The sequence below is a fragment of the Sceloporus occidentalis genome, unplaced genomic scaffold, assembly GCF_023333645.1.
Source record: "Sceloporus occidentalis isolate IW3139 unplaced genomic scaffold, rSceOcc1.0.p SCAF_157, whole genome shotgun sequence".
NCBI lineage: Eukaryota > Metazoa > Chordata > Lepidosauria > Squamata > Phrynosomatidae > Sceloporus > Sceloporus occidentalis.
This window is the reverse complement of record NW_028317137.1, coordinates 1,080,001-1,092,500: the sequence shown is the minus strand read 5'-3', so window position 1 is coordinate 1,092,500 and position 12,500 is coordinate 1,080,001. Positions and strand designations below refer to the sequence as shown.

Genomic DNA, 12,500 nt, shown 5'->3' with positions numbered 1-12,500 from the left:
CACAGGCACGCTTCATGCTTTCCTTCACTGGTCTGTGCCGTGCCAAACTGCACATACAGGAGGCCGGGGGGGATCCTTTCCCCATGTGTTTCTTGCTGACCGTGAACGCGTTAACCCTTTACTTGAACCTTGTCACCTTCTCTGTCCTGTCCCAGGCCTTAGTAAAGGCAATCCAAAAAAACGCCCTCTGCAGCAGGAGGAGCAGCAGCAGCAGCAGCAGCAGCAGCCGCCGCCGCCTCACGCTACGCCCGATGCCCACAGCAAGTAACGCTGCGGACCATTCTAATTGCGTGCTGTCGAAATGCATCGGCGTACCCGTTTCGGCCTTTCTCTCCTGCACACAAAGCCAAAGGAGCTTGTCTGCTACCTGGTCCAGGGAGAGGGGAGAGGTGGGGCCTGCATCTCCCCCTTGCGCACCTCGCCAGGCCGTGCCTCGCAAAACGCACCGCGCTCTAGCCTCCCGACACTTGGGAAGGGCTTGGCCTGCTCTTGTTACCGATGCTCTCTGTCTGGCAGTTCTGCTGGACTGCTGTATGCTAGCCTCCCAGCTGGGTACGAAATACAAGGAGACTGCTGCTATGAAAGAGTTGTGAGGAGAAAAAAAGAAAAGAAAATGAATAACTGACCACAGTGTCTTAAAAATACTCCTGGTGTGACGAGGAAGAGGGCACGTCACAGAAGAAGAGGAGTAAAATGACAGGCTCCTTCGCCTACGCCCATACCACCCTGAATACGCCCGATCTCGTCTGATCTCGGAAGCTAAGCAGGTTTGGGCCTGGTTAGTACTTGGATGGGAGACCGCCTGGGAATACCAGGTGTTGTAGGCTTTTGCTTTTCTCTCTTTTTTTTTCTCCCGTACCCCACCACCAACAGAGGGCGATAGAGTCACCAGAAGCTAACAAAACTCTAAGGCCCTTTCTTTCTAGCACCCCTTTTCACTCCTTCTTGCTTCAGCTGGCCTCCCACAGCAACTTGACGCCCTCAAGCCTCACTCCGCTCGTACCTCTTGCACACTCTGCACCAAAAAACAGCACTTTCGCAAAGCTGTCTTGCAGCAAATAGCACAGGCACGCTTCATGCTTTCCTTCACTGGTCTGTGCCGTGCCAAACTGCACATACAGGAGGCCGGGGGGGATCCTTTCCCCATGTGTTTCTTGCTGACCGTGAACGCGTTAACCCTTTACTTGAACCTTGTCACCTTCTCTGTCCTGTCCCAGGCCTTAGTAAAGGCAATCCAAAAAAACGCCCTCTGCAGCAGGAGGAGCAGCAGCAGCAGCAGCAGCAGCCGCCGCCGCCGCCGCCTCACGCTACGCCCGATGCCCACAGCAAGTAACGCCGCGGACCATTCTAATTGCGTGCTGTCGAAATGCATCGGCGTACCCGTTTCGGCCTTTCTCTCCTGCACACAAAGCCAAAGGAGCTTGTCTGCTACCTGGTCCAGGGAGAGGGGAGAGGTGGGGCCTGCATCTCCCCCTTGCGCACCTCGCCAGGCCGTGCCTCGCAAAACGCACCGCGCTCTAGCCTCCCGACACTTGGGAAGGGCTTGGCCTGCTCTTGTTACCGATGCTCTCTGTCTGGCAGTTCTGCTGGACTGCTGTATGCTAGCCTCCCAGCTGGGTGCGAAATACAAGGAGACTGCTGCTATGAAAGAGTTGTGAGGAGAAAAAAAGAAAAGAAAATGAATAACTGACCACAGTGTCTTAAAAATACTCCTGGTGTGACGAGGAAGAGGGCACGTCACAGAAGAAGAGGAGTAAAATGACAGGCTCCTACGCCTACGGCCATACCACCCTGAATATGCCCGATCTCGTCTGATCTCGGAAGCTAAGCAGGGTTGGGCCTGGTTAGTACTTGGATGGGAGACCGCCTGGGAATACCAGGTGTTGTAGGCTTTTGCTTTTCTCTCTTTTTTTTTTCTCCCGTACCCCACCACCAACAGAGGGCGATAGAGTCGCCAGAAGCTAACAAAACTCTAAGGCCCTTTCTTTCTAGCACCCCTTTTCACTCCTTCTTGCTTCAGCTGGCCTCCCACAGCAACTTGACGCCCTCAAGCCTCACTCCGCTCGTACCTCTTGCACACTCTGCACCAAAAAACAGCACTTTCGCAAAGCTGTCTTGCAGCAAATAGCACAGGCACGCTTCATGCTTTCCTTCACTGGTCTGTGCCGTGCCAAACTGCACATACAGGAGGCCGGGGGGGATCCTTTCCCCATGTGTTTCTTGCTGACCGTGAACGCGTTAACCCTTTACTTGAACCTTGTCACCTTCTCTGTCCTGTCCCAGGCCTTAGTAAAGGCAATCCAAAAAAACGCCCTCTGCAGCAGGAGGAGCAGCAGCAGCAGCCGCCGCCGCCGCCGCCTCACGCTACGCCCGATGCCCACAGCAAGTAACGCCGCGGACCATTCTAATTGCGTGCTGTCGAAATGCATCGGCGTACCCGTTTCGGCCTTTCTCTCCTGCACACAAAGCCAAAGGAGCTTGTCTGCTACCTGGTCCAGGGAGAGGGGAGAGGTGGGGCCTGCATCTCCCCCTTGCGCACCTCGCCAGGCCGTGCCTCGCAAAACGCACCGCGCTCTAGCCTCCCGACACTTGGGAAGGGCTTGGCCTGCTCTTGTTACCGATGCTCTCTGTCTGGCAGTTCTGCTGGACTGCTGTATGCTAGCCTCCCAGCTGGGTGCGAAATACAAGGAGACTGCTGCTATGAAAGAGTTGTGAGGAGAAAAAAAGAAAAGAAAATGAATAACTGACCACAGTGTCTTAAAAATACTCCTGGTGTGACCAGGAAGAGGGCACGTCACAGAAGAAGAGGAGTAAAATGACAGGCTCCTTCGCCTACGGCCATACCACCCTGAATACGCCCGATCTCGTCTGATCTTGGAAGCTAAGCAGGGTTGGGCCTGGTTAGTACTTGGATGGGAGACCGCCTGGGAATACCAGGTGTTGTAGGCTTTTGCTTTTCTCTCTTTTTTTTTCTCCCGTACCCCACCACCAACAGAGGGCGATAGAGTCACCAGAAGCTAACAAAACTCTAAGGCCCTTTCTTTCTAGCACCCCTTTTCACTCCTTCTTGCTTCAGCTGGCCTCCCACAGCAACTTGACGCCCTCAAGCCTCACTCCGCTCGTACCTCTTGCACACTCTGCACCAAAAAACAGCACTTTCGCAAAGCTGTCTTGCAGCAAATAGCACAGGCACGCTTCATGCTTTCCTTCACTGGTCTGTGCCGTGCCAAACTGCACATACAGGAGGCCGGGGGGGGATCCTTTCCCCATGTGTTTCTTGCTGACCGTGAACGCGTTAACCCTTTACTTGAACCTTGTCACCTTCTCTGTCCTGTCCCAGGCCTTAGTAAAGGCAATCCAAAAAAACGCCCTCTGCAGCAGGAGGAGCAGCAGCAGCAGCCGCCGCCGCCTCACGCTACGCCCGATGCCCACAGCAAGTAACGCCGCGGACCATTCTAATTGCGTGCTGTCGAAATGCATCGGCGTACCCGTTTCGGCCTTTCTCTCCTGCACACAAAGCCAAAGGAGCTTGTCTGCTACCTGGTCCAGGGAGAGGGGAGAGGTGGGGCCTGCATCTCCCCCTTGCGCACCTCGCCAGGCCGTGCCTCGCAAAACGCACCGCGCTCTAGCCTCCCGACACTTGGGAAGGGCTTGGCCTGCTCTTGTTACCGATGCTCTCTGTCTGGCAGTTCTGCTGGACTGCTGTATGCTAGCCTCCCAGCTGGGTGCGAAATACAAGGAGACTGCTGCTATGAAAGAGTTGTGAGGAGAAAAAAAGAAAAGAAAATGAATAACTGACCACAGTGTCTTAAAAATACTCCTGGTGTGACGAGGAAGAGGGCACGTCACAGAAGAAGAGGAGTAAAATGACAGGCTCCTTCGCCTACGGCCATACCACCCTGAATACGCCTGATCTTCGAAGCTAAGCAGGGTTGGGCCTGGTTAGTACTTGGATGGGAGACCGCCTGGGAATACCAGGTGTTGTAGGCTTTTGCTTTTCTCTCTTTTTTTTTCTCCCGTACCCCACCACCAACAGAGGGCGATAGAGTCACCAGAAGCTAACAAAACTCTAAGGCCCTTTCTTTCTAGCACCCCTTTTCACTCCTTCTTGCTTCAGCTGGCCTCCCACAGCAACTTGACGCCCTCAAGCCTCACTCCGCTCGTACCTCTTGCACACTCTGCACCAAAAAACAGCACTTTCGCAAAGCTGTCTTGCAGCAAATAGCACAGGCACGCTTCATGCTTTCCTTCACTGGTCTGTGCCGTGCCAAACTGCACATACAGGAGGCCGGGGGGGATCCTTTCCCCATGTGTTTCTTGCTGACCGTGAACGCGTTAACCCTTTACTTGAACCTTGTCACCTTCTCTGTCCTGTCCCAGGCCTTAGTAAAGGCAATCCAAAAAAACGCCCTCTGCAGCAGGAGGAGCAGCAGCAGCAGCAGCAGCAGCCGCCGCCGCCGCCTCACGCTACGCCCGATGCCCACAGCAAGTAACGCCGCGGACCATTCTAATTGCGTGCTGTCGAAATGCATCGGCGTACCCGTTTCGGCCTTTCTCTCCTGCACACAAAGCCAAAGGAGCTTGTCTGCTACCTGGTCCAGGGAGAGGGGAGAGGTGGGGCCTGCATCTCCCCCTTGCGCACCTCGCCAGGCCGTGCCTCGCAAAACGCACCGCGCTCTAGCCTCCCGACACTTGGGAAGGGCTTGGCCTGCTCTTGTTACCGATGCTCTCTGTCTGGCAGTTCTGCTGGACTGCTGTATGCTAGCCTCCCAGCTGGGTGCGAAATACAAGGAGACTGCTGCTATGAAAGAGTTGTGAGGAGAAAAAAAGAAAAGAAAATGAATAACTGACCACAGTGTCTTAAAAATACTCCTGGTGTGACGAGGAAGAGGGCACGTCACAGAAGAAGAGGAGTAAAATGACAGGCTCCTTCGCCTACGGCCATACCACCCTGAATACGCCCGATCTCGTCTGATCTCGGAAGCTAAGCAGGGTTGGGCCTGGTTAGTACTTGGATGGGAGACCGCCTGGGAATACCAGGTGTTGTAGGCTTTTGCTTTTCTCTCTTTTTTTTTCTCCCGTACCCCACCACCAACAGAGGGCGATAGAGTCACCAGAAGCTAACAAAACTCTAAGGCCCTTTCTTTCTAGCACCCCTTTTCACTCCTTCTTGCTTCAGCTGGCCTCCCACAGCAACTTGACGCCCTCAAGCCTCACTCCGCTCGTACCTCTTGCACACTCTGCACCAAAAAACAGCACTTTCGCAAAGCTGTCTTGCAGCAAATAGCACAGGCACGCTTCATGCTTTCCTTCACTGGTCTGTGCCGTGCAAAACTGCACATACAGGAGGCCGGGGGGGATCCTTTCCCCATGTGTTTCTTGCTGACCGTGAACGCGTTAACCCTTTACTTGAACCTTGTCACCTTCTCTGTCCTGTCCCAGGCCTTAGTAAAGGCAATCCAAAAAAACGCCCTCTGCAGCAGGAGGAGCAGCAGCAGCAGCCGCCGCCGCCTCACGCTACGCCCGATGCCCACAGCAAGTAACGCCGCGGACCATTCTAATTGCGTGCTGTCGAAATGCATCGGCGTACCCGTTTCGGCCTTTCTCTCCTGCACACAAAGCCAAAGGAGCTTGTCTGCTACCTGGTCCAGGGAGAGGGGAGAGGTGGGGCCTGCATCTCCCCCTTGCGCACCTCGCCAGGCCGTGCCTCGCAAAACGCACCGCGCTCTAGCCTCCCGACACTTGGGAAGGGCTTGGCCTGCTCTTGTTACCGATGCTCTCTGTCTGGCAGTTCTGCTGGACTGCTGTATGCTAGCCTCCCAGCTGGGTGCGAAATACAAGGAGACTGCTGCTATGAAAGAGTTGTGAGGAGAAAAAAAGAAAAGAAAATGAATAACTGACCACAGTGTCTTAAAAATACTCCTGGTGTGACGAGGAAGAGGGCACGTCACAGAAGAAGAGGAGTAAAATGACAGGCTCCTTCGCCTACGGCCATACCACCCTGAATACGCCCGATCTCGTCTGATCTCGGAAGCTAAGCAGGGTTGGGCCTGGTTAGTACTTGGATGGGAGACCGCCTGGGAATACCAGGTGTTGTAGGCTTTTGCTTTTCTCTCTTTTTTTTTCTCCCGTACCCCACCACCAACAGAGGGCGATAGAGTCACCAGAAGCTAACAAAACTCTAAGGCCCTTTCTTTCTAGCACCCCTTTTCACTCCTTCTTGCTTCAGCTGGCCTCCCACAGCAACTTGACGCCCTCAAGCCTCACTCCGCTCGTACCTCTTGCACACTCTGCACCAAAAAACAGCACTTTCGCAAAGCTGTCTTGCAGCAAATAGCACAGGCACGCTTCATGCTTTCCTTCACTGGTCTGTGCCGTGCCAAACTGCACATACAGGAGGCCGGGGGGGATCCTTTCCCCATGTGTTTCTTGCTGACCGTGAACGCGTTAACCCTTTACTTGAACCTTGTCACCTTCTCTGTCCTGTCCCAGGCCTTAGTAAAGGCAATCCAAAAAAACGCCCTCTGCAGCAGGAGGAGCAGCAGCAGCAGCAGCAGCAGCAGCCGCCGCCGCCTCACGCTACGCCCGATGCCCACAGCAAGTAACGCTGCGGACCATTCTAATTGCGTGCTGTCGAAATGCATCGGCGTACCCGTTTCGGCCTTTCTCTCCTGCACACAAAGCCAAAGGAGCTTGTCTGCTACCTGGTCCAGGGAGAGGGGAGAGGTGGGGCCTGCATCTCCCCCTTGCGCACCTCGCCAGGCCGTGCCTCGCAAAACGCACCGCGCTCTAGCCTCCCGACACTTGGGAAGGGCTTGGCCTGCTCTTGTTACCGATGCTCTCTGTCTGGCAGTTCTGCTGGACTGCTGTATGCTAGCCTCCCAGCTGGGTACGAAATACAAGGAGACTGCTGCTATGAAAGAGTTGTGAGGAGAAAAAAAGAAAAGAAAATGAATAACTGACCACAGTGTCTTAAAAATACTCCTGGTGTGACGAGGAAGAGGGCACGTCACAGAAGAAGAGGAGTAAAATGACAGGCTCCTTCGCCTACGCCCATACCACCCTGAATACGCCCGATCTCGTCTGATCTCGGAAGCTAAGCAGGTTTGGGCCTGGTTAGTACTTGGATGGGAGACCGCCTGGGAATACCAGGTGTTGTAGGCTTTTGCTTTTCTCTCTTTTTTTTTCTCCCGTACCCCACCACCAACAGAGGGCGATAGAGTCACCAGAAGCTAACAAAACTCTAAGGCCCTTTCTTTCTAGCACCCCTTTTCACTCCTTCTTGCTTCAGCTGGCCTCCCACAGCAACTTGACGCCCTCAAGCCTCACTCCGCTCGTACCTCTTGCACACTCTGCACCAAAAAACAGCACTTTCGCAAAGCTGTCTTGCAGCAAATAGCACAGGCACGCTTCATGCTTTCCTTCACTGGTCTGTGCCGTGCCAAACTGCACATACAGGAGGCCGGGGGGGATCCTTTCCCCATGTGTTTCTTGCTGACCGTGAACGCGTTAACCCTTTACTTGAACCTTGTCACCTTCTCTGTCCTGTCCCAGGCCTTAGTAAAGGCAATCCAAAAAAACGCCCTCTGCAGCAGGAGGAGCAGCAGCAGCAGCAGCAGCAGCCGCCGCCGCCGCCGCCTCACGCTACGCCCGATGCCCACAGCAAGTAACGCCGCGGACCATTCTAATTGCGTGCTGTCGAAATGCATCGGCGTACCCGTTTCGGCCTTTCTCTCCTGCACACAAAGCCAAAGGAGCTTGTCTGCTACCTGGTCCAGGGAGAGGGGAGAGGTGGGGCCTGCATCTCCCCCTTGCGCACCTCGCCAGGCCGTGCCTCGCAAAACGCACCGCGCTCTAGCCTCCCGACACTTGGGAAGGGCTTGGCCTGCTCTTGTTACCGATGCTCTCTGTCTGGCAGTTCTGCTGGACTGCTGTATGCTAGCCTCCCAGCTGGGTGCGAAATACAAGGAGACTGCTGCTATGAAAGAGTTGTGAGGAGAAAAAAAGAAAAGAAAATGAATAACTGACCACAGTGTCTTAAAAATACTCCTGGTGTGACGAGGAAGAGGGCACGTCACAGAAGAAGAGGAGTAAAATGACAGGCTCCTACGCCTACGGCCATACCACCCTGAATATGCCCGATCTCGTCTGATCTCGGAAGCTAAGCAGGGTTGGGCCTGGTTAGTACTTGGATGGGAGACCGCCTGGGAATACCAGGTGTTGTAGGCTTTTGCTTTTCTCTCTTTTTTTTTTCTCCCGTACCCCACCACCAACAGAGGGCGATAGAGTCGCCAGAAGCTAACAAAACTCTAAGGCCCTTTCTTTCTAGCACCCCTTTTCACTCCTTCTTGCTTCAGCTGGCCTCCCACAGCAACTTGACGCCCTCAAGCCTCACTCCGCTCGTACCTCTTGCACACTCTGCACCAAAAAACAGCACTTTCGCAAAGCTGTCTTGCAGCAAATAGCACAGGCACGCTTCATGCTTTCCTTCACTGGTCTGTGCCGTGCCAAACTGCACATACAGGAGGCCGGGGGGGATCCTTTCCCCATGTGTTTCTTGCTGACCGTGAACGCGTTAACCCTTTACTTGAACCTTGTCACCTTCTCTGTCCTGTCCCAGGCCTTAGTAAAGGCAATCCAAAAAAACGCCCTCTGCAGCAGGAGGAGCAGCAGCAGCAGCCGCCGCCGCCGCCGCCTCACGCTACGCCCGATGCCCACAGCAAGTAACGCCGCAGACCATTCTAATTGCGTGCTGTCGAAATGCATCGGCGTACCCGTTTCGGCCTTTCTCTCCTGCACACAAAGCCAAAGGAGCTTGTCTGCTACCTGGTCCAGGGAGAGGGGAGAGGTGGGGCCTGCATCTCCCCCTTGCGCACCTCGCCAGGCCGTGCCTCGCAAAACGCACCGCGCTCTAGCCTCCCGACACTTGGGAAGGGCTTGGCCTGCTCTTGTTACCGATGCTCTCTGTCTGGCAGTTCTGCTGGACTGCTGTATGCTAGCCTCCCAGCTGGGTGCGAAATACAAGGAGACTGCTGCTATGAAAGAGTTGTGAGGAGAAAAAAAGAAAAGAAAATGAATAACTGACCACAGTGTCTTAAAAATACTCCTGGTGTGACCAGGAAGAGGGCACGTCACAGAAGAAGAGGAGTAAAATGACAGGCTCCTTCGCCTACGGCCATACCACCCTGAATACGCCCGATCTCGTCTGATCTTGGAAGCTAAGCAGGGTTGGGCCTGGTTAGTACTTGGATGGGAGACCGCCTGGGAATACCAGGTGTTGTAGGCTTTTGCTTTTCTCTCTTTTTTTTTCTCCCGTACCCCACCACCAACAGAGGGCGATAGAGTCACCAGAAGCTAACAAAACTCTAAGGCCCTTTCTTTCTAGCACCCCTTTTCACTCCTTCTTGCTTCAGCTGGCCTCCCACAGCAACTTGACGCCCTCAAGCCTCACTCCGCTCGTACCTCTTGCACACTCTGCACCAAAAAACAGCACTTTCGCAAAGCTGTCTTGCAGCAAATAGCACAGGCACGCTTCATGCTTTCCTTCACTGGTCTGTGCCGTGCCAAACTGCACATACAGGAGGCCGGGGGGGATCCTTTCCCCATGTGTTTCTTGCTGACCGTGAACGCGTTAACCCTTTACTTGAACCTTGTCACCTTCTCTGTCCTGTCCCAGGCCTTAGTAAAGGCAATCCAAAAAAACGCCCTCTGCAGCAGGAGGAGCAGCAGCAGCAGCAGCAGCAGCCGCCGCCGCCGCCTCACGCTACGCCCGATGCCCACAGCAAGTAACGCCGCGGACCATTCTAATTGCGTGCTGTCGAAATGCATCGGCGTACCCGTTTCGGCCTTTCTCTCCTGCACACAAAGCCAAAGGAGCTTGTCTGCTACCTGGTCCAGGGAGAGGGGAGAGGTGGGGCCTGCATCTCCCCCTTGCGCACCTCGCCAGGCCGTGCCTCGCAAAACGCACCGCGCTCTAGCCTCCCGACACTTGGGAAGGGCTTGGCCTGCTCTTGTTACCGATGCTCTCTGTCTGGCAGTTCTGCTGGACTGCTGTATGCTAGCCTCCCAGCTGGGTGCGAAATACAAGGAGACTGCTGCTATGAAAGAGTTGTGAGGAGAAAAAAAGAAAAGAAAATGAATAACTGACCACAGTGTCTTAAAAATACTCCTGGTGTGACGAGGAAGAGGGCACGTCACAGAAGAAGAGGAGTAAAATGACAGGCTCCTTCGCCTACGGCCATACCACCCTGAATACGCCCGATCTCGTCTGATCTCGGAAGCTAAGCAGGGTTGGGCCTGGTTAGTACTTGGATGGGAGACCGCCTGGGAATACCAGGTGTTGTAGGCTTTTGCTTTTCTCTCTTTTTTTTTCTCCCGTACCCCACCACCAACAGAGGGCGATAGAGTCACCAGAAGCTAACAAAACTCTAAGGCCCTTTCTTTCTAGCACCCCTTTTCACTCCTTCTTGCTTCAGCTGGCCTCCCACAGCAACTTGACGCCCTCAAGCCTCACTCCGCTCGTACCTCTTGCACACTCTGCACCAAAAAACAGCACTTTCGCAAAGCTGTCTTGCAGCAAATAGCACAGGCACGCTTCATGCTTTCCTTCACTGGTCTGTGCCGTGCAAAACTGCACATACAGGAGGCCGGGGGGGATCCTTTCCCCATGTGTTTCTTGCTGACCGTGAACGCGTTAACCCTTTACTTGAACCTTGTCACCTTCTCTGTCCTGTCCCAGGCCTTAGTAAAGGCAATCCAAAAAAACGCCCTCTGCAGCAGGAGGAGCAGCAGCAGCAGCCGCCGCCGCCTCACGCTACGCCCGATGCCCACAGCAAGTAACGCCGCGGACCATTCTAATTGCGTGCTGTCGAAATGCATCGGCGTACCCGTTTCGGCCTTTCTCTCCTGCACACAAAGCCAAAGGAGCTTGTCTGCTACCTGGTCCAGGGAGAGGGGAGGGGTGGGGCCTGCATCTCCCCCTTGCGCACCTCGCCAGGCCGTGCCTCGCAAAACGCACCGCGCTCTAGCCTCCCGACACTTGGGAAGGGCTTGGCCTGCTCTTGTTACCGATGCTCTCTGTCTGGCAGTTCTGCTGGACTGCTGTATGCTAGCCTCCCAGCTGGGTGCGAAATACAAGGAGACTGCTGCTATGAAAGAGTTGTGAGGAGAAAAAAAGAAAATAAAATGAATAACTGACCACAGTGTCTTAAAAATACTCCTGGTGTGACGAGGAAGAGGGCACGTCACAGAAGAAGAGGAGTAAAATGACAGGCTCCTTCGCCTACGGCCATACCACCCTGAATACGCCCGATCTCGTCTGATCTCGGAAGCTAAGCAGGGTTGGGCCTGGTTAGTACTTGGATGGGAGACCGCCTGGGAATACCAGGTGTTGTAGGCTTTTGCTTTTCTCTCTTTTTTTTTCTCCCGTACCCCACCACCAACAGAGGGCGATAGAGTCGCCAGAAGCTAACAAAACTCTAAGGCCCTTTCTTTCTAGCACCCCTTTTCACTCCTTCTTGCTTCAGCTGGCCTCCCACAGCAACTTGACGCCCTCAAGCCTCACTCCGCTCGTACCTCTTGCACACTCTGCACCAAAAAACAGCACTTTCGCAAAGCTGTCTTGCAGCAAATAGCACAGGCACGCTTCATGCTTTCCTTCACTGGTCTGTGCCGTGCCAAACTGCACATACAGGAGGCCGGGGGGGATCCTTTCCCCATGTGTTTCTTGCTGACCGTGAACGCGTTAACCCTTTACTTGAACCTTGTCACCTTCTCTGTCCTGTCCCAGGCCTTAGTAAAGGCAATCCAAAAAAACGCCCTCTGCAGCAGGAGGAGCAGCAGCAGCAGCCGCCGCCGCCTCACGCTACGCCCGATGCCCACAGCAAGTAACGCCGCGGACCATTCTAATTGCGTGCTGTCGAAATGCATCGGCGTACCCGTTTCGGCCTTTCTCTCCTGCACACAAAGCCAAAGGAGCTTGTCTGCTACCTGGTCCAGGGAGAGGGGAGGGGTGGGGCCTGCATCTCCCCCTTGCGCACCTCGCCAGGCCGTGCCTCGCAAAACGCACCGCGCTCTAGCCTCCCGACACTTGGGAAGGGCTTGGCCTGCTCTTGTTACCGATGCTCTCTGTCTGGCAGTTCTGCTGGACTGCTGTATGCTAGCCTCCCAGCTGGGTGCGAAATACAAGGAGACTGCTGCTATGAAAGAGTTGTGAGGAGAAAAAAAGAAAATAAAATGAATAACTGACCACAGTGTCTTAAAAATACTCCTGGTGTGACGAGGAAGAGGGCACGTCACAGAAGAAGAGGAGTAAAATGACAGGCTCCTTCGCCTACGGCCATACCACCCTGAATACGCCCGATCTTGTCTGATCTCGGAAGCTAAGCAGGGTTGGGCCTGGTTAGTACTTGGATGGGAGACCGCCTGGGAATACCAGGTGTTGTAGGCTTTTGCTTTTCTCTCTTTTTTTTTCTCCCGTACCCCACCACCAACAGAGGGCG

At 54.4% G+C, this 12,500-nt stretch overlaps 11 non-coding genes and 1 pseudogene across 11 annotated transcripts; all 12 read left to right on the top strand.

The window, feature by feature from the left end:
• Positions 1-708: 708 nt before the first annotated feature.
• Positions 709-827, top strand: LOC149280336 (5S ribosomal RNA). Its single transcript, XR_016278203.1, has one exon. It is a non-coding gene; the product is annotated as a 5S ribosomal RNA (ribosomal RNA).
• Positions 828-1,773: 946 nt separating this feature from the next.
• LOC149280335 (5S ribosomal RNA) lies at positions 1,774-1,892 on the top strand. The gene has a single exon (XR_016278168.1). It is a non-coding gene; the product is annotated as a 5S ribosomal RNA (ribosomal RNA).
• Positions 1,893-2,830: 938 nt separating this feature from the next.
• On the top strand, positions 2,831-2,949 carry LOC149280334 (5S ribosomal RNA). The gene has a single exon (XR_016278182.1). It is a non-coding gene; the product is annotated as a 5S ribosomal RNA (ribosomal RNA).
• Positions 2,950-3,881: 932 nt separating this feature from the next.
• Positions 3,882-3,990, top strand: LOC149280333 (5S ribosomal RNA; annotated as a pseudogene).
• A 943-nt stretch (positions 3,991-4,933) lies between these two features.
• On the top strand, positions 4,934-5,052 carry LOC149280332 (5S ribosomal RNA). The gene has a single exon (XR_016278240.1). It is a non-coding gene; the product is annotated as a 5S ribosomal RNA (ribosomal RNA).
• A 931-nt stretch (positions 5,053-5,983) lies between these two features.
• Positions 5,984-6,102, top strand: LOC149280331 (5S ribosomal RNA). Its single transcript, XR_016278239.1, has one exon. It is a non-coding gene; the product is annotated as a 5S ribosomal RNA (ribosomal RNA).
• A 943-nt stretch (positions 6,103-7,045) lies between these two features.
• LOC149280330 (5S ribosomal RNA) lies at positions 7,046-7,164 on the top strand. The gene has a single exon (XR_016278202.1). It is a non-coding gene; the product is annotated as a 5S ribosomal RNA (ribosomal RNA).
• Positions 7,165-8,110: 946 nt separating this feature from the next.
• On the top strand, positions 8,111-8,229 carry LOC149280329 (5S ribosomal RNA). Its single transcript, XR_016278167.1, has one exon. It is a non-coding gene; the product is annotated as a 5S ribosomal RNA (ribosomal RNA).
• A 938-nt stretch (positions 8,230-9,167) lies between these two features.
• LOC149280328 (5S ribosomal RNA) lies at positions 9,168-9,286 on the top strand. Its single transcript, XR_016278181.1, has one exon. It is a non-coding gene; the product is annotated as a 5S ribosomal RNA (ribosomal RNA).
• A 943-nt stretch (positions 9,287-10,229) lies between these two features.
• Positions 10,230-10,348, top strand: LOC149280327 (5S ribosomal RNA). The gene has a single exon (XR_016278238.1). It is a non-coding gene; the product is annotated as a 5S ribosomal RNA (ribosomal RNA).
• A 931-nt stretch (positions 10,349-11,279) lies between these two features.
• On the top strand, positions 11,280-11,398 carry LOC149280326 (5S ribosomal RNA). The gene has a single exon (XR_016278237.1). It is a non-coding gene; the product is annotated as a 5S ribosomal RNA (ribosomal RNA).
• Positions 11,399-12,329: 931 nt separating this feature from the next.
• Positions 12,330-12,448, top strand: LOC149280325 (5S ribosomal RNA). Its single transcript, XR_016278191.1, has one exon. It is a non-coding gene; the product is annotated as a 5S ribosomal RNA (ribosomal RNA).
• The last annotated feature ends 52 nt before the right edge of the window (positions 12,449-12,500 follow it).